Raw genomic sequence first — 27204 nt, forward strand, 5'->3', positions numbered from 1 at the left:
AGCTACTCATGACAACAGATGATGCATACAAGAGCAACACATCAAGGCAAGTTTAAATGAGGCCGGAAACAACATATAACAATTCCGGAAAGTCCTCATATGCAAATTTCGAAATAGGTCCAGAACTGAACAAGCATTACGTTGAAGTTGTTAAACAGCAAGTTAAATAGCACCATGATGATCTACACGAAATTCTAGTCAAGTTACATATAAAGTTCATTAGATTCGGAGCTACGGCCTAGAAGATATGAGCAAAACAAGATAAGCATGGCATAGATGCAAAATGCATACAAACATCAAGCAAACACCTCAAAACAAGGATGCAACATGATAATATGAGACTACATGCAAAACTAAGCAAGTTTCATATAGAGCATGCTCAAAACGGAGCAACGGTGCAACACATACACTCCAAACAAGACATAGCAACAATCTGTCCAAAACAGCAACTAGGCATAAAGCAAGCATCAAAACAATATGCTACAGCAACTCAACATGAAAACAAAAGGCATGGACATGATGTACAGGTAAAGCACAACAAAACATGAACACTGAGCTATCCCCAGAAATCACTAGAACATGCTCAAAAGGACAAGGCAAAATTGCAAATAATAACAGATTCACAGACTTAGAGAAATTACTGGACATGGCAGAAATAACATCAGGTAGCAATGTTCAGAGCATGATATCGACATGCTAAATGAACTTAACATGGCAAAACAAGGCATGGCAGGAATCTACTCAAAGCATATAACAAATGTCCCTTACTGACCATAAGTCAAAAAGGACCAGAAGATATGATGGCAAGCATGTAAACATAGCAAGTTTCGTTATCAGGTTTGAGACTTGGCAGAAAATAGAGCATGGCAGAAATATTAATATGTAGGCATGTAGGTGAGCTCGAAGCACTCACTACAGAGCAATGCATGACAAACCAAGCACACCTACAGCAATATGGCATATTTATGAAGCTAACCATGGCAAGAGCAAGTACATAGCATGTATGGATCAACTACAATAAGCTTGGTAAAATTGAATATCATGTTAAGAATCTGCCAGGAATATTTTATAGCAAAAGTAGAGCAAGATTGAGACATGCTATGGCACTCCATAATTGCAAACAAGGACAGGAATGGATCAATTACAACTATAGCTACAAAACATCCTTAATGAACATCTCCAAAATATGCATGGATATCTCTGTAACATCAAGTTTACATGGCAACAAAATTACAGCAGACAAGGACTTAGAGAAATCACCAAGTCCCTGAAATCAGAAACATTACGGGGCCTACTTTGCATGCTTGTGCTAGTCAGCACAGAGATCACAAAAATACATGGACTACACCACTGGAAAGATGGCATGGCATACTTTAAAACACATGTAGAGCTCATGCTCAAAAGATGCACAGATTAAATGATACAAAAATGACAAATCTCCAAGTTCTGATACGAACCAGAGAATAATAGCAACTAGCCCTCTTCCAACAGAGATTTGGGCATCAATATGACCTCTAATGAACATGGTGCAATTGAACAAAATGTAGAGAATCACGAGGCGAACAATTTTACATATTACACACGCGAATCAGAGCTACATGCAAGAAGTTACACACAGTTGAACATGCACACATATTAACAAAATTGAGGGACTTTGGAATATTCGACCTCGAGGGGGGGGGGGGGCGAAGTCAACGCAAACTGGATCGGGGCTCGGCGCTGGGATCGAGGCGGGGCCGCGGGGAGACGGCGACGGAGGAGGCAAGGCGGCGGGCGCGGGCGGCGCTCCGGCGAGGGAAGGTGCCGGCGACGGAGGTCGGAGGGAGGAGCTGCGGCGGCGGGGCCCATGGCGGAGCACGGGGCGGCGGCCATGGCGGCGGAGACGCGGGCCGTCGCGGGCGGCGGCGGAGGTGGCCCCGGCGGGCGCTGCGGCGGCGGAGGGCGCACGGCGGCGCAGGCGAAGTCCGGCGGCGGCGGGGACCGAGCTCGGGCGGCGGGGCGAGCAGGAGCCGAGGGGCGGCGGCGGTGACTCGGGCCCGCGCGGGCCCCGGATGGGCTCCGCGGGCCGCGGTGGAGGTGGGACGGCGGCGGACAGGTGGCGGCGTGTGATTCGCGGAGGGATGGCGGTTGGACATGTCCGACGGCGGCGCGGACATGTCCGGCGGCGCGAGGGGAGCGGAGCTAGGGTTAGGGTGGAATTCATTCGCGAATTTCGGGGGAGGGGTGTTTATATAGGTAGAGGGAGCTAGGAGAGTCCAAACGAGGAGCCGTTTTCGCCCACGTGATCGTGATCGAACGACCGAGAGCATGGCGGAGACTTAGAGGCGTTTTGGGGCTGTTTGAAAGGGGTTTTTGCTGCAATGCCAAAACGGACTTCGCGGTTACCCGGTTAACCGATGGAGTACCAAACGACCTCCAAATGGAACGAAACTTGACCGGTGGTCTAACGGTGGTATACCAAGGCCACTTGACAAGACTCGGTCCATTCCGAGAAAGTTTGACACACGCACACGAAAGAAAACAAGAGGGGTGCACCGGAGGAGATAGGAGCGCCGGATTGCAAAACGGACAACGGGGAAAATGCTCGGATGCAAGAGACGAACACGTATGCAACAGCAATGCACATGATGACATGATATGAAATGCAGATGATGACATGGCAAAAAGCAACACGCAAGCAGGTGACATGGCAACGACAGCGAATAACTGGCAGACACCTGGCGCATCGGATCCGGGGCGTTACATCCCCCCTCCGGCAGGGTGCCGAAACAGGGTCCCGAGAGGTTTTTGGTGGCTACAGAGGCTTGCGGCGGCGAAACTCCTGATCTATTCTGTTCCCCGATCGTTTTAGGGTATATGGATATATATAGGCGGAAGAAATACGTCAGGGGAGCCACGAGGGGCCCACGAGGGTGGAGGGCCCGCCCAGGGGGGTGGGCGCGCCCCCTGCCTCGTGCCTCCCTCGTTGCTTTCTTGACGTGGACCCCAATTCCCCCGGGTTGCTTTCCTTCCAAAAATAACTTCTCCAGAAGGTTTCATTCCGTTTCGACTCCGTTTGATATTCCTTTTCTTCGAAACAAGGGAAAAACAGGAACTGGCACTGAGCTCTGGGTCAATAGGTTAGTCCCAAAAATAATATAAAAGTGCATAATAAAGCCCATAAACATCCAAAACAGATAATATAATAGCATGGAACAATCAAAAATTATAGATACGTTGGAGACGTATCAGTGCGGTAGTTCTTGCGCTCCCCGAAGGTGACAGGCAGGCGGACCTGCCCTATCGATGTGGTGGAACCGTCGGTCACTCCTGAGAAAGGCTTGGTGGGCTGGAGCTATTCATATGGCACTTGGAGGTTGTCGAACGTGTCGACGGACAAGACGTTGAGCCCTGGGCCGCCATCGATGAGGGTCTTGGTGACCTGCACATTGCTGATGACCGGGGAACACAGCATAGGGAGGGTGCTAGCGGTGGCTGCGCACTTGAGCTGATCCGCCGAGTTGAAAGTGATGGCGTATTGGGACCACTTGAGCCGGCGCGTGGCCTCGAGCCTGGGGAGCACGGCGTTCACCTCGCGAGCGAGCTGTTTGAAGATGCGCTGAGAGGCTGGGGCCTGGGCGCCACCCAAAATGCAGGCAATTGCACGCGGCTCCTGGAAGCCCCCAGCCCCCTTGTCCTGGTCGTGATCGTTGTTCCTTCTTGGTGGCGGCAGCGGGGGAAGACCGGTGTTGCCCTGGGGCGATCCTCACGAGGCGGGTCCCTCCAGGCGCCCTCGCAAGGTTGGTCCTACCAGCGGTCCTCACGAGGCCGGTCGCGCCACTCCTGGCGCGGGCCACGGTCGTCCCAGCGTCTGCCTTCACGTCCTCCTCCGCGGCCGTAGCCCCGGTCGTTGCGCTCGGGGCGTCGACCGTAGCGTCCTTCCCGTATGGCTCTGAGCTCTTGACAGTCGCTGGTGTTGTGGGTGTTCAGGTTGTGGAAGGCGCAGAACGGTCGGCCGTTCTTGGATGACTCGGGCTGATCTCTGCCCCGCTTGGTGTCGGGCTCCGCTGCGAGCACAACTGCCTCCTTGCGCTTCACGTCCTTGGCCTTGGCCTTCTTCTCCTCCGCGCCCACGGCTGGCAGCTCAAGGAGAGAGAGGCGCCCCTCCTCAGCTCTTGCGCACTTGGTCGCCAGGTTGAACAACTCCTAAGAGGTGTAGAGCTCCTCGTGGATGGCGAGCTCTTCCTTCATCTTGACGTCACGGACGTCGTCGGAAAACGTGGAGATGATGGCCTCGTCCGTGACCTTGGGGATCTTGAGGCGGGTGTTGTTGAAGCGCTGGATGTACTTCTGGAGGGTGTCTCCTGGTTGTTGCTTGATGCGGCGTAGATCACCCGCGGCCGGTGGGCGGTCGCGAGTGCCCTCGAAGTTGGCGACGAAGCGGTCGCGCATCTCGTCCAAGGAGATCGAGCCGTGCTGCAGGGCCTGAACCTGGGTAAACATCATGTCCCCTGCCTCCTGTTACCTTCAATCCTCAGACGCACGGTTCGGGACACCCTACCCGAGATCTGCCGGTTTTGACACCAACATTGGTACTTTCATTGAGAGTTCCTCAGTGCTGTCGATAGAAGGTTCGATGGCTCGTTCGATCATCTACAATAATGTTGTTTCAGGGGAGACTTTCCTCCGCAGCCAAATCTTCGTATTTCGTGGCTTCGCACTGCGTGCCAACTCGATTGGCCACTTGGAGCAGATCGACAGCTACGCCCCTGGTCATCAGATCGGTTTTGGAAATCTGAACTATGTCGCTGATATCCGTGGAGACTTGATCTTCGAAAGGTTCGCGGCCCCAACCGCCGCTCCGGCCTTAGATCCAGAGCACACTACCAAGTCCAAAGACGGGAGTTTAGAGCCCGCCGGACTGTCTGCAGTTATGGAACCTGCTACCGAAGATCCGGAGGGGACTACGTCATCGGCAAACCCGAAGACGAACCGGGCTCCCCTTGTCGGTAAAGTGCCGGACTCTCCCTCAGACTTCAAATCCGGACTCTCGAGGTCCACGTCAAATGGGCGTGGCCAGGAGGCTCTCGACCCGGTTAGCCCTGTGGACTCTCGTTTCCCTGTCCAAACCTCGCTTCTAAACGAGGCTCTGGACTTAATGCGATCCCTCATCATTACATAGGAACCGCTTCCGAATTATGCCCAGCCCGGACTAGGGGCTGGGAGCGGGGAATTTTATGTCCCACCCACCACCCACTTCATAGCCACTATCGAAGATTTAACCGACATGTTGTACTACGCCTCTGAAGATATCAACGGTATGGACGGCGATGCTTGAGACGAACAAGGCCAAGACCCTCCGTTCACCGGACGTTGTACGACCACCTCCACATATGACGTGTACATGGTTGACACACCCAAAGAGAGTGACGACGACGGCAATAAGGATCTGATTGAGGACAAGCCTGCTGAAGCACCCCCGAAGCGCCGACGTTAGTGGCGTCGCTCAAAATCGCGTCACGGAACAAACAGCGATACCGGCACCGGAGACAATAATACTCCAGAGAATGCCGAAGACCCCGAAGCCCCTCTCGAGCCAACATCCGAACAGGATGATTGGGGGGAAGGGCAAGTTAACCCCGACGATCCGGTCAGGATCGAGGACTCGGAGGATAGTAATTACCTACCGATCTCTGAAGAGGATGTGAGCCTCGGCGACAAAGACTTCATCGTGCGTGAAGAACCCCTTGAGCAAGAGCGCTTTAAGCGCCGGCTAATCGCTACTGCAAGAAGCTTGAAAAATAAGCAGCTGCTGCTGCTTCAAGCTGAACGGGATTTACTCAATGATAGATGGACAAATGTCCTGGCAGCCAAGGAATACGGCCTCGAACGCCCAACTAAGAGTTACCCGAAGTGCAAGCTACTACCACAATTCGACGACGAGGCCCTTGAGCCAATACTGACAAAGAATAAAACAGCTGACGAACCCGACCGCCCAACACATGGACGGGACAGACCGGCTACTTACGCCGAACACCAGCCCGCGCCACCCCGCCACCGAGGTAAGGAGACAACGATCCCGGGCTATACCTACAACCTACGCAAGGACCTAGACAATAGAGCCGATCAGACAAGATCAATCTACGGATCGAGGGGATGTGCTCCAATGTGAGAGGATGGCCATCAGGCCCGGCGTGACAGGCACAACCTCACCAGGGCCGAAAATCGCATACGGACTTCATCCGAACTGCGCCGCGATATCGCCCGATACAGAGGCGCTGCACACCCCTTATGCTTCACCGATGAGGCGATGGAGCACCAGTTCCCAGAAGGGTTTAAACCCGTGAACATTGAATCATATGATGGTACGACGGACCCTGCAGTATGGATCGAAGATTTTCTTCTCCATAGCCACATGGCCCGCGGTGATGATCTCCATGACATCAAATACCTCCCGCTCAAATTAAAGGGACCAGCACGGCACTGGTTAAACAGCCTCCCAGAAAATTTTATTGGCAGCTGGGAAGACTTGGGGGATGCCTTTAAAGACAACTTCCAAGGTACCTATGTTCGGCCTCCAGACGCCAATGACCTTAGTCACATAGTCCAGCAACCTGGAGAATCAGCTCGGAAACTCTGGACCAGGTTTCTTGATTAAAAAGAAGCAAATTTTGGATTGTCCGGACGCCGAAGCCCTCGCGGCCTTCAAACACAGCATCCGCGACGAGTGGCTCGCCTGACACCTCGACCAAGAAAAGCCGAAGTCCATGGCAGCCCTTACCGCACTTATGACCCGCTTTTGCGCCGGAGAAGATAACTGGCTATCTCGTAGAAGCAATAGCACTAGCGACCCTGGCACTTCCGAAGCCAGGGATGGCAATGGCAAGCCACGACGCAACAAGCACAAGCGTCAAAGTAATAATGCAGATACCGAAGACACGGCGGTCAACGCTGGATTCAGTGGCTCTAAACCCGGCCAACGGAAGAAGCCATTCAAAGGAAACACAGATGGTCCATCTAGTCTGGACAGAATACTCAATAGGCCTTGCCAGATTCATGGCACCCCTGACAAGCCTGCCAATCATACCAACAGAAATTGTTGGGTCTTTAAACAGGCCGGCAAGCTCAACGCCAAACACAAGGGGAAAGGGCCGCCCAGCGAGGACGACGATGAAGAACCTCGCCCACCAAACATAGGGGGCCAGAAGAAATTTCCCCGCGAGGTTAAAATGGTGAACATGATCTACGTTACTCATATCCCTAAGCGGGAGCGCAAGCGCGCGTTAAGGGACGTCTACGCCATCGAGCCAGTCACCCCAAAATTTAACCTGTGGTCAGCCTGTCCGATCACTTTTGATCGCAGAGACCATCCGACCAGTATCCGTCATGAAGGTTCGGCTGCATTGGTCCTTGATCCAATTATTAACGGATTCCACCTCACGCGAGTCCTTATGGACGGCGGCAGCAGTCTCAATCTACTTTATCAGGACACCGTCCATAAAATGGGCATTGATCCATCAAGAATCAAGCCCACTAAAAGCACCTTTAAAGGGGTAATACCCGGCGTAGAGGCATGTTGCCCATAATACTGGAAGTCGTCTTCGGCTCACCGGATAACTTCCGGAGCGAAGACCTAATCTTCGACATCGTCCTGTTCCGCAGCGGCTATCATGCACTACTCGGACGAACCGCTTTCACCCGTTTCAATGCAGTCTCGCACTACGCTTATCTAAAGCTCAAGATACCTAGACCACGTGGCGTTATAACAGTCAATGGAAACATGGAGCGCTCCCTCCGTACAGAGGAGCATACCGTGGCCCTTGCAGCCGAGGTGCAGGGGGCCTCGCTAAGCCGAATACTACACTCGTAGTCAAGCCCCCAGACACTATTAAACGAGTCCGATCTACTCTGCAGAATGACAGTCCAGCTCGTCCAGAGCTAGATTAGCAATTCGGCCTCCAACAAAGCCCCAACTTCATAGCGGCATACGTACCGTGCGTACATAACTACGCACTAAAAATACCATGGGCAAGGTCGGAGGCAGGCTAAACATAAGGTCCACGGTACGGCTCGACCCTATCCGGACCTCCATATTGTTCCACCTTTTTCTTCTTGTTTTTATTTTTCAGGTTCTCTATAACCCACATCAATTTCTGGTGGTAACAAGGGCCCCCTTCTAGGCCCCTTATACATACTCGATTGTCAATCCTCTCAAAGGATCCTACACCAAGGTGAAAAGCGACACAGACGTGCGGCAGAGTGTACAAAGGATCTTCTAGATCATCTTTTCAAATTTAGGACCTGTATACAGCTTTCCCTTGTTCTCGGCATGTAAAATAGTCGTGATGCTTATTGCAACTTCTGTAAATATACGTTTTGATGTACCAATCAGACTATAATGGAAACAGTTTTTCCCAGCCTTGTTTGGTATCAGCTTATTTCTTAAATCTGTTTTCCCTCCTTTTCTTTTTTACGTCAGATTGGCATATACACCTTGGTACGACTTAAATCGCCAGGGGCTCTATTCAAGCCATATATATATCTTCAACAATAGAAAGTCCGAACACTCTCAGAGTACACTTCGGCGTCCCGAATACTGCATTATATGCATCGGCTCTGAATCACGTCTTTGGTCAATAGTTGGGTTGCCCGGCTCCTGTGCTTGCTACCTTACGTTCTATTTTCGGCTAAGGTATTAAAGGGAGAACTACTGCGATTGTGTTTTCGGCTAGCCCTGTCAAGCACCTCAGTAGAGAAAGCCGAAAACTGACTGTCGTGATGCGGCGAGAGCTGGTCAGCAATTCGGTGACTTACTAAATCTCTAGCGATTTCTCCCGTATTACATGAAGGGCTGGCTTTTCTTTTTTTAGGCTCACGTCTAAGGCATCTAAGTTCGATCGTCGCATATGCACCTGGGGCTATTTTACAACCCCATTGTCAAACTCCTATGGCTAAGTGAGAGTGGTCAAGCCACATAGTCCGATTGCCTCCTGAAGGGCCTCAACCGCAACCGTGTTGCCTTAATCATACACATAGCAGCGCATGAGCTTTGACACAACATCTGCAGGCATGAACAAAGTGTTCTAAAATATACCTTGCGCCTCATCCAATCTCTTGTTGATGCGGACTAGATCCTCATCGTCTAGCCCCAGCTTACTTTAAGTTCGGATACTTCGGCGGCCTGAGCGGTTGCCGCTAACAGCGAAGCCTACATTTCAACATATAAAAGTATATTATCTCCTGCTAAAATTATTGATCCTCTGTCCCCCCCTTTTTTAGCAAAAGGGACGATCAGAGTCTCAGGGGCTACTACCTATACACAGGCATCTTTTCATATGAAAAGTGGTCAGGAATATTACATTGCATACCTCGAAGCCTGTTAGCAGGCTAGTGAAGGCCTCGTTCAGTCCGTTCTTGGCGGACTGAACCTTTTCAACAACCATACCCATTGGGGTGTGGTGCTCCTCTGACATGGAAGCACGTTGTAGTGCCTCCATCAGGGTGTTCGGCACCTCTGAACTAGTGGAGGTTGTCACAGGAGTCAACGCCCCCTCGCTTGAAGGGGGTCACTGATTCGGTTCCGGAACCGTTTGGGTTTCCGGAACGGGGTTCGGCTGGGGGTCGAACTGATCAAGGCCCCCGCCGTCGGTCTTCATGAGGATTGCGCCCCCCATGTTCTCGGCAGCCAAGGCATTACCCTCTGGCGATGTTTTGCCGGTCTCTCGTACCGCTCCGTGGCCCGGAGAGGCCCTGTGGGACAACACTTCGGTGTCGTACGTGGCGATTGGCGGGGAGGCTCGTGGAGGCGACTCACTCTCCATCATCCCCGGATCTAAAGAATGCCCCTTCGATGATTGTTGGGGGAGATCGCGGGCCGAACTGCACCATACAAAGTGTTAGGACCGTAATCATAAAGACCAAACTTATGTAAGGCATCCTTGGAAGCTTACGATTCGGCGTGGGGCTTCGGCCTGGGGCGCCACTCGGGGATGGCTTCGGTGTCCGAATCCGAGCTGTCTGGGAGGGATAATTTTCCCCTTTTGGACGCCCCTGCCTTAGGGTCTTCAGAGGTCGCCCTCTTCTTCTTCTTCTTCCCCTTCGGGGAAGGATTGCTGTCGGTGTCAAAACCGGCAGATCTCGGGTAGGGTGTCCCGAGCTGTGCGTCTAAGGTCGATGGTAACAGGAGACAGGGGACACGATGTTTACCCAGGTTCGGGCCCTCTCTATGGAGGTAATACCCTACTTCCAGCTTGATTTATCTTGATGAATATGAGTATACAAGAGTTGATCTACCACGAGATCGTAATGGCTAAAACCCTAGAAGTCTAGCCTGTATGATTATGATTGTCCCTATGGACTAAACCCTCCGGTTTATATAGACACCGGAGGGGACTAGGGTTGTACAAAGTCGGTTACAAAGAAAGGAATCTTCATATCTGGACGCCAAGCTTGCCTTCCATGCGAAGGAGAGTCCCATCCGGACACGGGTGAGAGTCTTCGGTCTTATATCTTCACAGCCCATCAGTCCGGCCCATGTCCAATCAGGCCGGACGCCCGAGGACCCCTTAGTCCAGGACTCCCTCAGTAGCCCCTGAACCAGGCTTCAATGTCGAGGTGTCCGGCGCGCAGATTATCTTCGGCATTGCAAGACGGGTTCCTCATCCGAATACTCCAAAACAGCCTTTGAACACAAAGAACGTGTACGGCTCTGCAAAACAAGTACCACACACAACCACAGAGAGTATAATATTTCACGCGTCCAATCTACTGACAACTTTTTGTAGCACGATGCCACGTCACCACCCGGTCATTATTTCAAACCATTTTTCGGCCTGCCGCTCCACATTTTGAGATGCGGTTCCATTGGCACGTCTTGTCAAAGCAGAGATCGTGTCCCCTTATTACGGGATTCTCATCAATACGGGCATGGTAATCCAACCATCCCGTCGGCGTGATTCCTTGGGAATAGGCAAGTTCTAAGGCCCATGAGGAGGTGTTTGATATTCACCGCCTTTATAAAGGGGTACAGACCTGTCTTTCTCCTCTACGCCTGCCTCTTCCTCAACCTTTCCAACCTCGAGTTCCAGCGCCCAGGTTCTAATTGCTACGAGCCCCTCAGTCATGTCCGGATCCAGCCTTCAAGGCCGGTGGGTGGCCTCTTCTGTCATAGAGGAGGATATTGCGAAGCTCCGAGCGGCAAGATACCTGACCACGAAAATCCTCCACAGGCTCCCTGCTAAAGGGCAGGTTATCCCTACCCCCAGATCCGGCGAGAGGGTCGTATTCATCTCCCACTTCCTCCGAGGGCTAGGGTCCGCTCTCCATCCCTTTATCCGCGGGCTCATGTTCTATTACGGGCTAGATTTTCATGATCTAGCCCCGGACTCTTTTCTTCTCATCTCGGTGTTCATTGTCATGTGTGAGACCTTTCTCCGTATTCCCCCACACTTCGGCTTATGGCTCAAGACCTTTAATGTGAAGCCGAAGGTGATCGAGGGGAAGCAAGCGGAGTGTGGTGGTGCCACGGTGAGCAAGCTCACCAACGCTCTTTGGCTAAAAGGATCCTTCACAGAATCCTCCAACTTATGGCAGCGGGAGTGGTGTTGCATCACTGAACCCCGTGGTACCAAGTGGGCAGCTACACCTGCGTTCCGATCTGGCCCTCCAATTCAGCTCGCATCATGGATCAATAAGGGGTTGGATTGGGGATCAATTGACGAAGTGCAGACTCTACAGAGCCGCATCCGGAGTCTTCTTGAGAAGGACACCGATCTTATCGACGTGATTCAAGTAATGCTAGTCCGTCAAGTCCTGCCGTCCAGCGACGGCCCCTCCGCCTGTGGGAGTTTAATCCGGAAGGACCACGAACCCTTCAGCACTTCTTTGGCACGACGCATAGAGGAATGTGGAAGTTATTTTTCGGGACACGAAAACAGTGGTCGGACACCACCGAGGACATCGGCCTCGACTGCAACCATCCGGATACCTCGGTAAGCACTCGACTCCCGAACACAGCTTTGTTAAATACCCCGTAATAAGATACTGAGAAAACCATCTTTTTCCAGGGCTGGATGAAGAAGGCGGAGCGAATTAGGTGTTCGGCCCCTCTTCCCGAAGACTCAGCTAGTCCCGTGCTAACAAGGATGCTGGTCCCGGCACCATACCAGGTGCCGGTGAAAGAGGGCAAGGAGGAGAGCAGGAAGGCCAAAGGCGGCATCCATTCTAAAGGTACACCAGGTACTGTGCCCGGGGAGATTAGGGCTCCCCCTTCTGAAGACAAAAGAGAAGGAGAAGCTGACATCTTTTCTCCCCATGATAAGAAAAGGGCCGCCTCCGAAGGTTGGGAGGTAAAGGCTCCTAAGCGAGGGAAAATGCCCCTGTCAGGCGGTTCGGGCTCGGAAGACGATGTTGTAGCACAGTTCCTCCGTAAGGGCAAGCCTTTGGCCGAATCGTAAGTGAACAAGGATATCCTAAACATATCCCATTCCTCTCATGATACAAGGGTAACATCTAATATACATTTGCAGTCCGGCGTGCAGTCTTCCTCAACAGCCCTCCTCCTCGGGGGATCTGCTTCCGGAGATGATGGAAAGCAAGATGCCTCCACAGGGCTCCTCGCCCGATAGAGCGGACGACTTTGAAGTGTCGTCCCGGAGGATCTCTCCCGATCAGCAAGTAGTGTGGGGGACAATGAAGGCAACGCCCGAAGGTGAAACTTCGGTCGCCCAAGGTTCGGGGTATGCGACCCCAACGGGGACCAACAGTAAAGGCCCCGGACTAGCCGGTTTACAGCCGGAGACGACCCTAGGGTCGAGTAAGCATATCCCTTCAAAGGGAGTCTGTACTCCTGCAGCCGCTTTCAGGAATCCAAGAGCGCCGGATACATTGATGGACATGCTGCAACATGCGTCCGTCTCGGAGGAACATCGTACCTTAATGGGTACGGTAGTTGAGAGGATTTTGTCTGTGAAAAGCGGATTGAATGAAGCCTTCATGGGCCTGCTAAGAGGCTTCGAGGTACGTAGTGTAATATTTTCAACTGTGCTCTGTATGCGCAAAATGCATCTGTGTATAGATAGTAGCCCCTAAGACTCTGGTTGGCGTCCAAGGGGAGGCAATCAGAGGATCGAAAAAGACATGCCCAGGAGACAATCTAATTAATTAGAACACAGGCTGTTACATCCATGGCGACTGCCCATACTACGGATGTTGCAGGTCTGAAGCAGAAACTTGACGTGGCAGATGACAACATCACCCTTATTAACAAGCGCCTCGACGAGGCGCAAGGTATGTTTTGGGGCGGTCAGTATACGTATGTATAATAACATGAGCACGAAGCTGAGAATTACATACTGAGACATGCATAACTGTAGATAGTGCTACCGCGGTTGAGACCCTTCGGGCTGAGCTTGCACGAGCCAAGGAGCAAGCCAGGATGAGTAATGTGGCTTCCAGGAAGGCAGCTGAGGAGTTAAAGGCCGAACAGGCTACTCAGCGCCAGTGCAAGGAGAGAATATCTTCCATAGAGCGAGATCTAAAGGATGCCGCTGGCAAATGCCAAGCACTCGAAGAGGAGAACAAGGCCAAAGTAGCCGGACTCGAGAAGGCCTTACAAGGGGCGAGAGAAGCACGATCCGAGTCTAGAGCGGCTCGGGAGGAGATCTGGCAAGCCGGGGAGATAGCGGCCGGTAAGCCCTTTCTGTTACAGAGTAAATTCGGCGATCCGAAATATGCCCCACTTAATCAAATGTGGAGCTCTCCAGACGCATTCTTGGACTTACCGAAGAGTGTCTCCGATGCGGCACAGTTTTTCCAAGCGCAAGAAGGGCAAGCAACGGAGGAGCTTTTCTGGTCACAATTCTGCGTCGAAGCATCCGCTGTTGTTGAACGAACAGATGGCCCAGTGGGCTGAGCTTCACAAGATGTCCGGATCTTCCATGAAGGACGTCGTGGTCTGGCTGTGGCCGACTGAGCCAGTTCCAAATAGTTATTTCGGTTTGGTGCAGGGACTTGTTGATGTGGTGCCGCGTATCGACACCGTGAAGCGATCACCATGCATTGAAGGTGCACGGATGGCCTTCGCCCGTGTCAAGATGTATTGGGTGAAGATGAAAGCCACCGATATTGCAGTGAAGAGTCCACCCAGGGGCAAGGGCAAACACACGCTGGAGCATTATTTTGAAGATGTCCTAGAGGGCCCCCGCTTGATAGAGGGTCAGTGCTCCAAGGATATGATCTTCGAGTGTACCAAGATTGTAAAAACAATATTATGATATATTAAGGCTATGTTTTTTATAATTTTGCCTAAAAGTTTTGGTTCCTCCTGTGCGGCCGTTTTTGTATAATCTGGAAGTTTTCCAGTCGTCGGCTTCAGGCCCCTCGCATAAAATGCGGGGGTGTTCGGAAAAGCACTTGATCACTCTTGACCCAACGTCTTGGTCCATGAAGGAGGTGTCAATGCGGCGAACTAGGCAATCGGACTATAGGGCTAGGGGGTCCCGAACTGTGCGTCTAAGGTCGATGTCAAAACCGGCCCACTGGGCCGTCGGTGCAAACACTTTCACTTAGCCATAGGAGTTTGATGGTGGGTCTATGATATAGCCCCTTGTATGTACGTGGTTATTCCAATACGGTGTGTTACATAGGTGACCTTAAGAACAGTACTTCGTGTAATACAGAAGCAATCGCGAAAGATTCTGATAAGTCATTGAGTGGTTGACCAGCTCTTGCCGCATCATGACAGTCAGTTTTCGGCTTTCTCTACTGAGGTGCTTGACCAGATAAACCGGAAACAGAATCGCAAGTAGTTCTCCCTTTACTACCATAGCCGATAGAGCGGAACGTAAGGTAGTAAGCACAGGAGCCGGCACCCCAACTATTGACCAAAGACATGATTCGCAGCTGATGCATATAAGGCCAAACTCATGACACCAAAGTGCGCCACAAAGCTGTTCGGACTTGTCAGCAACTCCTTTGTTCCCATATCGAGCCCCTGGCAATTTGTGCCGAGGTGCGTGTGTGAAACAACCGAAGAAGCAAAATTCAGTTCTTTAGAGAAAAGCGAATGCTGAATACGGATTATGTTCACTCGAACCTGATTGATATGTGAATCGCCATCTTACAGATAATAACGCCACAACCCAGGCTATTTGACATGCTGGGGGTCGAAGGCTGAGGGAAAAGGCACTTTACAGGCTCGAAATAGAGAGTGCGGTCTAAAATTATTTGGACCTCCTGTCGCACGTCTGCGCCACCTTGCCTCGGTGAAAGGACTCCATAACAGGAATAGCCTTTGGGTAAGTGTATGAAGCCGAACTCCGAAAGAGTCTGTGAGATGACCAGCCTTTGAGCCACCTGTGATAAAAGATAAAAAAATAGTTAGAAAAGAAAAGGAGGCTATGGGAGTGCTTGTAGGCCTGTCCGTATTGTGCCTCCGCCGATGACCAGGGTATTTTAAGTGCATAATTATGTATGCACGGTACAAACTTCACAGGTATATGAGGTGAACGACGGAGGCCGAACTGCTAATCCAGCTCTGAAATTGATCGGTCCTATTTAATAGAGACCAGCGGCTTAATGGCCGGTGAGATACGCAGCTTGATGAGGCCACTTTGTACTTCGGCTATAGTAGCCGTAGTATGATCCTCTGTACGGAGGGAGCGTTCCGTATTTCCATTTATCGTTATGACGCCGCGTGGACCGGGCATCTTAAGTTTTGCATGGGCATAGTGTGGGACCGCATTAAAACGAGCAAAAGCGGTACGCCCCAGAAGTGCATGGTAGCTACCGCGGCACGGGACAATATCGAAGGTCCAGCCTTCGCTTCGGAAGTTGTTCGGCGAACCGAAAACGACTTCCAATGTCATGGAGACTGTGCAGTAAGCTTCTACGCCGGGTACTGATCCCTTGAGGGTAGTTGTGGTGGGCTTGATTCTTGAAGGATTGATGCCCATTTTGCGGACAGTGTCTTGGTAGAGTAGATTAAGGCTGCTGCCGCCGTCCATAAGGACTTTCGTGAGATGGAAACCATCGATAATTGGGTCAAGGACCAGAGCTGCTGAACCTGCGTGACAGATACTGACTGGGTGGTCCTTGTGATCAAAAGTGATCGGGGAGGCCGCACATTGATTAAATTTTGGGGGGACCGGCTCTATGGCGTAGGCGTCCCGTAATGCGCTCTTGCGCTCCCCTGCGGGGGTGTGCGTCACGTATACCATGTTTACTGTTTTTACTTCGGCGGGAAATTGCTTCTGACCCCCGGTGTTTGGTTGGCGAGTCTCTTCGTCGTCGCTTTCACTGGGCGGCCCCTTCCCCTTATGTTCGGCATTAAGCTTGCCGACTTGCATGAAGACCCAACAGCTTCTGTTGGTATGATTGGCTGGTTTATCAGGGGTGCCATGAATCTGGCAGGGCCGATCCAGTATCTTGTCTAGATTGGATGGTCCGTCTCTGTTTGCCTTGAATGGCTTTTTCCGTTGACCGGGTTTAGAGCCGCTGAATCCGGCGTTGACCGTCGTGTCTTGCGTTCTTTCATTATTATTGCGACGCTTGTGTTTATTGTGTCGTGGCTTGCCGTTGCCATCTCGGACTTTGGAAGTGCCCGGATTGCTGGCGCTGTTGCTTCTACGAGCGAGCCAGCTGTCTTCTCCCGCGCAAAAGCGGGTCATCAGAGCGGTAAGGGCTGCCATGGATTTTTGTTTTTCTTGACTGAGGTGGCGACGAGCCACTCATCCCAGACGCTGTGTTTGAAGGCTGCGAGGGCTTCGGCGTCCGGACAATCGACAATTTGGTTCTTTTTAATTAAGAACCTAGTCCAAGGCTTCCTGGCTGACTCTCCGGGCTGCTGGACGATGTGACTTAAGTCATCGGCATCGGGGTGGTCGAACATATGTACCTTGGAAGTTATCACGGAAGGCGTCTTCCAGGTCCTCCCAGCTGCCAACGGAGTTCTCTGGAAGGCTGTTTAGCCAGTGCCGCCCGGGTCCCTTTAGTTTTAGAGGGAGGTATTTGATGGCGTGGACATTATCACCGCGGGCCATGTGGGTATAGAGAAGAAAATCCTCAATCCATACCGCAGGATCTGTTGTTCCATCGTATGATTCGATATTCATGTGCTTAAACCCTTCTGGGAATTCATTCTCCATTACCTTGTTAGTGAAGCAAAGGGGGTGTGTGGCGCCTCTATATCGGGCCACGTTGTGACGTAGCTCGGATGGAGTCCATCTGCGGTTCTCGGCCCGGGTGTGATTATGATTGTTGCGTCCGGCTAGGTAGCCATTGTCGCGTGTCGGGGCACGCCCCCGTGATCCATAGATCGATCTATTCTGACCTGCTCTACTGTCCAAGTCCTGCCGCAGGTCATATGTATGTCCCCGAGCTTTTTTATCTTTACCTTTACGGTGAGGTAGTACGGGCTGGTGTCCGGCTTGAGTTGCCGCTTTGTCCTGGCCACGTGGTGGTTGGTCAGCCGCATTGTGCGATGATGGTACGGGCTCCAGCGCCTTGTCATCAAACTGAGGTAGCAATTTGCGCTTCGGATAACTTTTGGTTGGGCGCTCGAGGCCGTATTCCTCGGCTGCTAGGACCTGAGTCCATCTGTCGTTGCTGCTTCCTTTTCAGGCTCCTCGCAGTTGCGATGAGCTGTTGCTTAAAGTGTTCTTGCTCGAGGGGTTCTTCTGGCACGATGAAGTCTGCGTTGCTGAGACTTATTTTGTCTTTGGAGTGTGGCATATAGCTGCTGTCTTCCGAGTCATCGTTCCCAACTGGCTCGTCGGGGTTACTCTGCCCTTCCTCCCTACCTTCCTATTCGGAAGCTGGTTCGATGAGGGCGTGTGGGTCTTCGGCATTCTTCGGAGTATTATTTTCTCCGGTGCCGGTATTGCTTTCTTTGTCACGGCGTGATTCTGAATGATGTCGCTGATGCCGCCGCTTCGGTGGTTTATCAGCGTTATTGTCCTTAAACGGATCCCTACTGCCGTCCTCGCCATCGTCTTTATATGTATCCACCATATATATATCGTACGTGTAGCTAGCCGCCCAACGTCCGGTATGTGGTGGGCCTTGGGCCTGCTCCTCTCCGGCGTCGTCGTCCATATTGTCGATGTCTTCGGAGTCGTAATTGAGCATGTCGACTAAATCCTCGACAGTGGCTATAAGGTGGGTGGTGGGTGGGAAGAAAAATTCCCTGCTCTCAGCCCCTAGTCCGGGCTGGGCATAGTTCGGACGTTGCTTCTCTGTAATGACAAGGGATCGCATTAAGTCTAGAGCCTCGCTTAAAGGCGGGGTTTGTTTGGAGGGAGGAAAATCCGCGGAGTACGGCGGGGGGGGGGGGGGGTACTCGCCGGCCGGACTCACACGGTTCTGACTCCGAGGGTTCGGAGCCAGTGTCTGGAGAACGGCCTGGCTTCGTGATGGTTGCCAGCGACGCCACTTCAACCGGCTCTCCCGTACTGGGTTTGGTGGCCGCAAACTGTCCGGTGGGCTCGTGAAGTCCGTCGTCGGACATGGCGACGCATTCCGGATCTAAGGCCAGAGCGGGAGTTGGAGTTGCGAATCCTTGGAAGATCAAGTCTCCCCGAACGTCACCGACATAGTCCAGGTATCCAAGACTAATTCGGTGACCTGGGGTGTAGCTTTCGACCTTCTCTAGATGGCCAAGCGAGTTGGCCCGCAGTGCGAAGCCGCCGAACACGAAGATCTGTCCGGGAAGAAAAACTTACCCCTGGACAGCGTTGTTGTAGATGATTGACGGAGCCATCGAACCTCTTGAAGACGAGGTAGCAGAACTCTCAATGAAAACACTAATGACGGTGTCAAAACCGGCGGATCTCGGGTAGGGGGTCCCGAACTGTGCATCTAAGGTCGATGGTAATAGGAGACAGCGGACACGATGTTTACCGAGTTAATTGCATGTTAGTACCACACTTCAGCACCTACTCACGAATTGGTACCATTAGTCATATTTTTTGCATGTCAGTACCATCTCAGCGCCTAATTGTTGCAAAACAGTCTAAATCGTGTATAACAGTGTATTGACGCTGTATCTGACCGGCGGGACCCCCTGACAGGTGCTGATGTGGCATATTCTTTTGCGAAAAAGACCCTAAGTTTTTATTTAATCGCGTATACACGCCTTGTTTGCTAGAAAAAGGTCCGGCTGGAAAAAAACAAATATTTGCACGCGCGCACTGGCCGGGATTCGAACGAACGACCAGACGTACGCGGCGCCCGCTCAATACCGCTGTGCTACATCACACATCGCGCTAAATATACTACGCGTATACTTATACCATTGTCATTCTGTTTTCTATAAAATAATAATTCTTTTTTAATTCGACCGCGCGAGCCAGCTGGGATTCTAACCCACGCCGATACGTTCGCACCGCGAGCTTGCTGCCGCTGCGCCACTGCATCCTGCACGTCTTTTTAGTCCGAGCCGTTCCATTTTTGTGTGTATACGTTTGTTTTCCACATTTCGTTTATCTCTTTTCAGATCGTGTTTATTCTTCGAGCACTACGCTGTGTGTGTGTTGTATATTGAAAAAATTATACATATATATACAACGTATATTAAAAACTTTTTAATATATATAGGATGAACGTTTTTATAAGATAATTGTATATTGAAAAATGTTCAATATATATAGTAAACAATGTGATGGACATTTATTTCATACGATACGCTTTTATACGATTAACTTTTTAATATATTGCAATGAATATCTTTTTAATTACAATGCGATAAACATTTTTTAATATCATATAAATATTTTTAGTGTCATATAACATTTAGTACAAAATATTTAATATACACATTTTTTAGTGTCGCATAAAAAATGGAATGGCCCAAAGTATAAAAAGTTGCACGTGTGCTATATGAAGCAAATGTTGCAGTAGTGCAGCGGCAGGGAGTGCGCGGATTCGGAAACGGGTAGTATAAAAAATTTTAGTGTCATACGAAAAACGGAATAGTCGAAAGTATACAAAGTCGTACGCGTGCGAGTTGACGCAAGTGATGCAGTGGTCCAGCGGTAGCGAGCGCATGTTGCGAGCAGATTGGCGAGTGTTCGATTTGCGGCGGGCGAGCGCGCGATTAAATTTTAGTTTTGAAGTTTGTAAAATACAAAAAACGGCCGATTGTATAAGAGGACATACGCGTGCAATACGACACAATTGGTGATGTAGCGCAGCGGTACCGAGCGCTCTGTGCAAAAGCCTGGTCGCGGGTTCGAATCCTGGCTGCGCGCGCTCGTTAATTATTTTTTCGGCAGGACCCTTTTCTCGCTAACCAGGGATATATAAGTGATTAAATAAAAACTCAGGGTCTTTTTGCAAAGAAAATGCCACGTCATCACCTGATAGGGGGTCCCGTCGGTCAGATACAACGTCAATACACTGTTATACGTGACTTAGACTGTTTTGCAGCAATTAGGCGCTGAGATGGTACTGACATGTACAAAATATGATTAATGGTACCAATCCGTGAGTACGTGCTGAAGTCTGGTACTAACATGCAATTAACTCTGTTTACCCAGATTCGGGCCCTCTCTATGGAGGTAATACCCTACTTCCTGCTTGATTGATCTTGATGAATATGAGTATTACAAGAGTTGATCTACTACGAGATCGTAATGGCTAAAACCCTAGAAGTCTAGCCTGTATGATTATGATTGTCCCTATGGACTAAACCCTCCGGTTTATGTAGACATCGGAGGGGACTAGGGTTGTACAAAGTCGGTTACAGAGAAAGGAATCTTCATATCTGGACGCCAAGCTTGCCTTCCACGCCAAAGAGAGTCCCATCCGGACACGGGTGAGAGTCTTCGGTCTTGTATCTTCACAACCCATCCCGAGGACCCCTTAGTCCAGGACTCCCTCAATTGCTTTCTGCCTCCTCCTCCTCTTCGTCTTCATCTTCCTTGGAGGAGTAAGTATTGGTCACTCCTTACACCGCGTCTGAAGTACCTTTGCGGCGGGGGCCATCTTTGGCTCCCTTGTTCTTCTTCTGGACCTTTTTTCCGGCGCTTGATAGGGCGCCGGGACCAGCATCCTCATTAGAAGAGGATAGGCTAGGTTTTCGGGCAATAAAGCCGAACATCTGATCCGTTCTACCTTCTTCATCCAGCTCTGTTTTACAGGACAGAATTATCAGTACACCCCCTCTTTTGATTAATGAACTATGTTATGTTCGGAAAGGTAGCACTTACCGGGGAGGGTGGATGGTTGCAGTCAAGGCCGATGTCCTAGGATGTCCCTGGCCACGAATTTTGAGTCTTGAAAAGTAGCTTCCAACGTGCATCGTGCCGAAGAATCGCTTCAAGGTTCGTGGCCCTTCCGGATTGAACTCCCACATGTGGAGAGGCCGGCGTTGGCAGGGAAGGGACCGGCGGATGAGCATCACCTGTATCACATCTGTGAGGCTGGTGTTCTTCTCTATGATATTTTTGATGCGCTTCTGCAGCATCAGCACCTCGTCGGATGATCCCCAGTCTAGACCCTTGTTGGTCCATGATGCAAGCCGCAGCGGGGGTCCGGATCTAAATACAGGGGCGGCCGCCCACTTCGTGCCGCGGGGCTTAGTGATGTAAAACCACTCCTGCTGACATATTTTGCCAGTGTCCACAAAGGCCCCTTTGGGCCAGATAGCTTTGGGAAGCTTGCTCACCATGGCACCACCACAATCTGCGTGTTGCCCGTCGACCACCTTCGGCTTCACATTAAAAGTCTTGAGCCACAGGCCGAAGTGTGGAGGGATGCGGAGGAATGCTTCACGCATGACAATAAACGCGAGATGTGGAGGAAGGAGTTCGGGGCCAGATCGTGAAAATCTAGCCCATAATAGAACATGAGACCTCGGACAAAGGGGTGCAGGCTAAACCCTAGTCCGCGGAGGAAGTGAGGGAGGAATACAACCCTCTCATCGGGCTCTGGAGTGGGGATATCCTGCTCTTTGGCAGGGAGTCTGTGTTTGATTTCCACTGTCAAATACCTCGCCTCCCGAAGCTCCTTAATGTCCTCTCCGTCACGGAGGAGGCCATCCACTTGCCTTGCGGGCCGGATCCGGACATGGCTGGAGTGGTTGGTGGCGAGGGGAAAAGTTTGGAACTTGGCCGCAGGAGCTCAGGGACGGAAGGGCTGAGGAAGGAGAAGGGCATGGGGTGAAAAGGATCCTTATCTTCTTATAAAGGCAGGGAATATCGAGCGTCCCCCCACGAGCCTTAAAACTCGCCTATTCCCAAGGGGTCATGCAAACGGCACGGTTGGATTACCCAAACCCGTATTGATGAGGATCCCACAATAGGGGGACACAATCTCTGCTTTGACAAGACGTGTCGATGAAAACCTCGCCTCGAAACGTGAAGCGGGAGACTAAAAAACGGTTTGAAATAATAATAAGGCCGGGACATAGCGCCTCGCCAGAAAGGCTGTCAGAAGACATAACCTATTTTTGTTTAAGTATTTTGCCCTTGTGGTTCAGGGTTGTAACTATTATACAGAGCCGGATATAGTTCTTTTGTTCAACTACTTTGAAGTATTCGGAAGAGAAACCCGCCTTGCAATGCCGAAGACAATCTGCACGCCGAACACATCGTCATTGAAGCCTAGTTCAGGGGCTACCGAGGGAGTCCTGGACTAGAGGGTCCTCGGGCATCCGGGCTATGTGATATGGGCCGGACTGGTGGGCCGTGAAGATACAAGATAGAAGGCTTTCCCCCGTGTCCGGATGGGACTCTCCTTTGCGTGGATGGCAAGCTTGGCCTTCGGATATGAAAATTCCTTTCTCTATAAACCGACTCTATACAACCCTAGGCCCCTCCAGTGTCTATATAGACCGGAGGGTTTAGTCCGTAGAAAGGATCACGATCATACAGGCTAGACATCTAGGGTTTAGCCATTATGATCTCGAGGTAGATCAACTCTTCTAGCCCCTATACTCATCAAAGTCAATCAAGCAGGAAGTAGGGTATTACCTCCATTAAGAGGGCCCGAACCTGGGTAAACATCGTGTCCCCTGCCTCCTGTTACCTTCGATCCTCAGACGCACAGTTCGGGACACCCGACCCGAGATCGGCCGGTTTTGACACCGACATGAACCACCTGGAGTTTTAGTTATCTCGACCGCAGGTATGATCAAGGTATTCGATGCATGCCCCATCTTCGATGGCACATACTATCCTTACTGGAAGAACAAGATGCGCATGCATCTTGAGGCAATTGACAACAATCTCTGGTTCATCATTGATAACAGCGTCCCCACTGTTGCTCCTAGCATCAATGCTGCAGACGTGAAGAGATTAAAGCAACTTGACTCTCAAGTGAAGAATATCGTATGTGGTCATCTCAATAAAGGACAGTACGGCAGAGTGAGTGCATTGGAAACATCAAAGCTTGTCAGGGATAGGCTTTCCAAGGTCAATGAAGCGATTCCACTCAACGTGATGTTGGGAAACGTTGCATGGAAGACAAAAAAATTCTACGCACACGCAAAGATCTATCCATGGAGATGCATAGAAACGAGGGGAAGAGTGTGTCTAAGTACCCTCGTAGATCGTAAGAGGAAGCATTTCTCAACGCAGTTGATGTAGTCGAACTTCTTCGTGCTTCAACCGATCAAGTACCGAACGCACGGCACCTCTGCGTTCTGCGCACGTTCAGCTCGGTGACGCCCCTCGCCTTCTTGATCCAGCAAGACGTCGAGGAAGTAGATGAGTTCCGTCAGCACGACGGCATGGTGATGGTGATGGTGAAGTGATCCTCGCAGGGCTTCGCCTAAGCACTATGAAGATATGACTGGGGGTGTAAACGGTGGAGGGGGCGCCGCACACGGCTAAACAATTGTCTGGGATGTACTAGGCGCCCGCCCTCCTCATATATATAGGTCGGAGGGAGAGGGGAGAGGCCAAGGGGCGCCCCAAGTAGGTCTGAATCCTACTTGGGCTCCTACCCTTGGCCGCGCCCCCCTGCCATGTTTGTCGGAGGGGGAAGGAAAGAGGGGGAAGGGGGAATCCTATTCCCTTTCGTTCCTTTCCTCCTTCCCATTTCCTTCTCCACCTTGGCCGGCCCATATGGGCGGGCGCACCAGCCCCTTATGGCTGGTGTGTTTCCCCTCTTGGCCCATAAGGCCCATATCTTTTGCCGGGGGTGCCCGGAACCCATTCCGGTGATCCGATATGTACCCGATACCGTCTGGAACACTTTCGGTGTCCGAATACCATCGTACTTTATATTAATCTTTACCTCTCAACCATTTCAAGACTCCTTGTCATGTCTGTGATCTCATCTGGGGCTCTGAACAACATTCCGTCACAAAATCACATAACTCATATAATACTATATCGTCATCGAACGTTAGGCATGCGGACCATACGGGTTCAAGAACTATGTAGGCATGACCGAGACACCTCTCCGGTCAATAACCAATAGAGGAACCTGGCCATATTGGCTCCTACATATTCTACGAAGATCTTTATCAGTCGAACCATTATGACGTAATTCCCTTTGTCCATCGGTATGTTACTTGCCCGAGATTCGATCGTCAGTATCTTCATACCTAGTTCAATCTCGTAATCGGCAAGTCTCTTTACTCGTTCCGTAATACATCACTTCGTGACTAACTCCTTAGTCATTTGCTTGCAAGCTTATGATGTCTATTACCGAGAGGGCCCAGAGATACCTCTCTGATACTCAGAGTGACAAATTGGAAGTGCTAGTTATCGACTAGAGGGGGGTGAATAGGCGATTTTAATGGAAGTCTTCAAAGCATGAGCTCTTTGAAGACAAACTGTTGGAATGAACCTATATGATACACTAGAAAAGCCATAGTCAAGTAAGCAATATAGTGAAAGCACGAAGAATAACAGCAGCTAGGTAGTATGGATCAGAATGGAAGACAGTATGAAGCCAAACAAGTAATAGTCTTCGCATAGTGAAGTCAAACAGATCAGGCAAGCAAGCAATGACTTCACGAAGACAAACTGAAATGTAAAGGAAGTAGGGGATAGAACCAGTTGCTTGGTGAAAACAAGTATTTGGTAGACCAGTTCCAGTTGCTGTGACAACTGTACATCTGGTTAGGGAGGCTGACATTGAACTCAGAAGACCGTGACTTCACCTTATTCCCGTTGAGCTAAGGACACCCAGCCCAATCACTCTGGTAAGTCTTCAAGGTAGACTTCCAAACCTTCACAGACTTCGTTCACCGGCGATCCACAATGACTCTTGGACGCTCAGAACGCGACACCTAACCGGCTGGAGGATGCACAGTCCTCAAGTGTAATAAGTCTTCAGGTCACGCGGACAGAAAGACTTCAGTGATGCCTAACACTCTTTGGCTCTGGGTGTTTTGTGCTTTGTCCTCGCAAGGATCTCTCTCTCAAAGGCTTCGGAGGTGGCTTGCTCTCAAACGACAAACTCCGTGCAGTAACTCTGAGCAGCCACCAACTTATGGTGTAGGGGGTGGGCTATTTATAGCCTGGAGGCAACCCGACATGATATCTCCGAAATGACTCTAGGTCACTAAGGAAGCGACACGTGTCCAACGGTCGGATTTCAAACACACGCGGCAGTTTGGCTTGGGCTAAAAGCAAAGCTGACTTGTCCAACTCTCGATAAGATTTGCTCTCATTGTCTTCACTCGAAGACATAGGGTTTTGGTTGAGCATCACTTCAGTCATCTGACTTTGTTCACTTGGACCCCACTTAACAGTACGGTGGTTCCTATGACTCAAAGAATAAAAGGAAACTACGAAACAACTATGTCTTCGCACTCCACAGTCTTCAAGTGAATGTCTTCACAAGTCATTATCTTCATCGTGAATGTCTTCACGAACCACCATTGTCTTCAATGTCTACATACATTTTTAGGGTCATCTCTGGTAGGTAAACGGAATCAGTGAGAGACTACTACTTGTGTTATCCTGCAATTCTCACAAACACGTTAGTCCCTCGCCCACGTTTGTCGTCAATACTTCAAAACCAACTATGGGTGGCACTAGATGCACTTACAATCTCCCCCTTTTTAGTGATGGATGACAAACTGGTTGAAGTTTTCAACGGGCATAGAAGTATGTGAAAGCTAAAGATAAAAAAGGCTCCCCCCGAAGATGTGCATATAAGTAGTTTGCTTTTTAATGCAAATGCACATGGCAGGTTTTACTTAGTGGAGATCCTCTTCAACACATGAAGACAATTCATCATGCATATATAAGAATAATGAAGATAATGAAATGCATAATGAGAAATGGGCATCTGAAGAAAGACTTCATGCGGAATTTATCATCGCATCACAAAGTAGCAGCAGAAATAGCAGACAACCATCAAGTTTAAGTGTTACAACTCAAAAGCCAAAAGTTTCAAAACGAGAGTTGTAAGAACTTAGCCAAAAATAAGCAACCACCCCATATGGACCTACTTGAAGACTATCAACTCATATGCTTCTCCCCCTTTTTTCAGTAAGGACCAAAAAGGTTCGAAGACATGGAGTGTCTAACCGCTCTCAGGTGATGAAGATTTTGGAGCAACAGGGTCGACGTTGGTGTTGGGCGGTGCAGACGGGCCTGGTGCAGAACCGTGGTGAAGTGAAGCCATCGATGGAGAAGTGGCGTCGTCTTCTTCATCAATGACTCTCGCAACAACAGTTGCAGCCGAAGATGAGTACTCTGAATCTTAAATGGAAGGAGTTGGACGCCATCTAGCAAACTTTGGAGGCCTAGAGTCAAACATGAATTGTTCGGTGAAGCCATCTTCGCAAAGATCATCTTAAGAATAGACCAGTGTGAGGCTCTTCCAGGACCGCCGAATGAATTCTTGGTGGCCAGATTGCGAATGCGATTGACATCAACAAGAAGACTCTGCATCTGATGCTTCAGCCAGTCGTGATACCTGCTTCTGATGAAGTGATACAAGAAGCTCTCGGTCGTTGAGGACACGAGGATGCTTCTGAGGCCTTTGAGCAATAGTACTGGCGGTGGCATCGGTGTTGGCAAGATGCGGCAGACGTAAATGACCAGCAAGAGGACCATCAGGAGTAGGAGGATTTGGCACATGAATACCTACAATGGGCCGAGTAAAGCTTTGATGTTTAGCATGTACTCATGGAGTGGCTTCTTGGCAGGCTCAGAGTAGATGGCTTCATATGACATATCAACATCAGGCAAGAATACAACATGATTGTGTGCTGAAGGTTGATAGTTGATAGTTGAGTGAAGCTTTATCAAGCGCATGACC

Source organism: Aegilops tauschii, chromosome 7 (assembly GCF_002575655.3).
Source record: "Aegilops tauschii subsp. strangulata cultivar AL8/78 chromosome 7, Aet v6.0, whole genome shotgun sequence".
NCBI classification, from domain to species: domain Eukaryota; kingdom Viridiplantae; phylum Streptophyta; class Magnoliopsida; order Poales; family Poaceae; genus Aegilops; species Aegilops tauschii.